A 2,808-nucleotide genomic window follows, 5' to 3' on the forward strand; every position below is an offset into this window, starting at 1 on the left:
AGGGGAAAACACAGGAAGATTAAACCCAGCTAGCAGGCCAGCAAGTGATAAAAAAGAAAGAAAGAATGAGTAAAATATAAAAAATAATATGAAGATAATATAGCTCTTTCTGTGCAATCTTGGAGATCTCTCATGAATAATATCTTCTTTTGCTTTTACATACATTAAACCCTTTAGAGAGAGTAGTCTTAAGCTCCTGGCTTTAAGTTTTGTAGTTTTTTCTTTCGATATTCATTTTAGTAGAGCTTTAACTGTGACGGCTTCCTCTATAATGCTTTGGGTCGAACGGCACTGCTGTCCAGCTGTTGCAGATTCATGTATTTGGACGATAAAACTCTAAAATAAATCGATGGTTGTCGAGGCAGGGATTTCAACTATCGGAGTATGAAAAAGATAGCCTCAAACCCCGTTACTGGCTTGGCCATGTCCAAAATAAATATATAAGGGAAAGTGATTACACACCAGCCTTATTTTTGCGGATTGAAGATTGACAGGAGCAGCACACCACATTTGGAAGCAGTTGTACATATGAAAGAGCGGCAAGTAAGCTAACAGATGCCTACAACAGTTAATCAATCAAATAATACAGGGGATTATTGCAGGTGGCACCTATGCAGCATAGATGAAAATGTAGTACCTCGTACAGGTGGAAACTTGGATGGAACAAAGTTACTGGACAACTGAGGAGCTGAATTTGTATGGATTGAAGTCTTACCTAAATGAGTCGTCAACACTGAAGTGTCAATACCTCTTTGTTTGTGAGAGAAATAAAAGATTCATGGATTAGAAAGACGTAAAGTTATACAACTGCTATAAGGGATGATAAAAGAGTGAATCGCAATATAGGATTGCACAGCTAACATCTTCTCAACTGAACAGATTACGAAGCAATCAAATTGCCCACAGGGAATGATAAAGGAAGAGTGAAACACATATTTGAATAGGGAATGCATGCTATCAAAGGTTTAGGTAAATAAACCTTGGAGAAACAAACGATAAAATAAACTAAACATAGATGGCTAAAAGATTAAATAAGCTAAACGAAAGATTAAACAAAGTCATCGAGATACAGACCTGGCCCCTTATCTTGATGAATCAGATTCATACACAGCAACCTTTCAGCTCATTGTAGTTTACATGAAAAAATCTGGATGTATTATTGTGTAAGAATCTGCTGGAGCGCACTATGTTGACAGGAATGATCTGCGACCAGAAGCAAGAAGTAAAATAAATGATATGTGCAGTAATGGTGTAAAATTGGGTTGTGCAGCAATGGTGTAATATTGGGTCTACATAATCTTGGATTAATTGGTTATACATGCCTCTCATCTTAAGAGTACCAGTAAAATTTACAAAAGAAATCAATTTCAGTACCCGGCTAAATAGACGGGAGAAATGCCTTTTTCAATAAGCTGGAGAAGAGCAGGGACTTTTTTTTTTGTTAGTCGATACTCTGAGGGTCAGTAGATAAAAAAAAAATCAATTTGGTCCGACTGGAAGGCGTCAAAACAGAAAATGAGGAAAAGATCACGAGGAAGCATACCTATGGGCGGGAACGTGGCCACCGGTGAATAGATCAGTTTTTGGCGCGCTGTTGCCTGTTGAAGCCAAAGAAAGGAGTTCCTTCAGTAGGGCTGTGTTTAGTTCCGCACCAAAATTGAAAGTTTGACTGAAATTAGAAGTTTGAAGAAAAAAGTTGGAAGCTGATGTGAGTAAGAAAGTTTTGATGTGATGGAAAAGTTGAAAGTTTGAAGAAAAAGTTGGGAACTAAACAAGGCCTAGATGTCCTTGAAATTTCTTCAAAGTGGACGAGGCCGGTGGTTACAGGTGAAGGAGAGAACATACGGGAGGTGAAAGAAGATGCAGGAGACGAATCAATGGAGCCATGGAGGGAAGGGTTGTCGGTAGCACATGATGACCGTTATGAAGGGAATCATCGGTTTCCGGCTTTCCCGCGGGGGTGTGGTGGGGGCAGGGGAAGCGCAACCACACCGTTAGCGCGGCGGATATGCTCCCTGCCGGCGTAAAGCAACCGAGAGGATCCTGGAGGGGAGGCGGCAAGAGGTGCTGCTGGAGGAAGCAACAATAGGGCGGGGGAGCCGGGGAGGGGAGGGGAGGCGCCGCTGGCGCTGGAGGAAGAAGCAGAGGCATTGAGCGGCGGGCTGCTCCGTCCTGGGAAGGAGATGAAGGGTCGGATGGTATGGTGGGCCAGGGTGTGAACTGGGGCTTTTTCATATGCAACCAGTTTAGCCTTGTAGAGTACAGAGCCATTCAGATCAAATCAGACGGCCAACATTTTGTTGCTGATGTGGCTTAACCACAAAGCTGAGAATTGCTATTAACTACACTAAGTGGGGATCAAACCATATAGATATATATATAGGATTCATCACATAACGTTTCGGAGTTTTTTCCTAATCAGTTGAGACAGTAACATGAACTGCATGTTTGCAACTCTGTCCACCCTGGGGCACGACCGAAAGCTTCTCATCAGATTTTGATTAGGAGTAGCCGAGGGAAAAAAGCAAAATGATACTATAATATATGAGAGATGAGCATGCATAGGGTTTTGTGTGGCTACTAAATTGGTGGATGTGCAAACAAAGCAGCTCAGTAGATATGTATTTCTAACTTGCTCAGAAGATTGCTGTCTAACTTGTTTTAGTTTAATTTAATTTGGAGGATCCATACTTCCAAAAGATATCGACTAATTCGCATGCGCATCTATATAAAACTTTTTGTCGCTCATTATATAACAGTGTTGTGGTTATTGGTACTACATAGCAGGAGTGCATGAGTTGGCAAAAA

The 2,808-nt window shown here is 41.3% G+C and overlaps 1 long non-coding RNA gene across 1 annotated transcript; it reads right to left on the minus strand.

Annotated features, from left to right (window-relative positions):
* Positions 1-462: 462 nt before the first annotated feature.
* Positions 463-2,178, minus strand: LOC112937312 (uncharacterized). The gene is made up of 3 exons (XR_003239819.2): positions 1,846-2,178; positions 1,544-1,598; positions 463-1,203 (listed from the first exon to the last, which is right to left on the minus strand). It is a non-coding gene; the product is annotated as an uncharacterized lncRNA (long non-coding RNA).
* Positions 2,179-2,808: the final 630 nt, after the last annotated feature.

This window comes from Oryza sativa, chromosome 12 (genome assembly GCF_034140825.1).
Source record: "Oryza sativa Japonica Group chromosome 12, ASM3414082v1".
Lineage (NCBI taxonomy): Eukaryota > Viridiplantae > Streptophyta > Magnoliopsida > Poales > Poaceae > Oryza > Oryza sativa.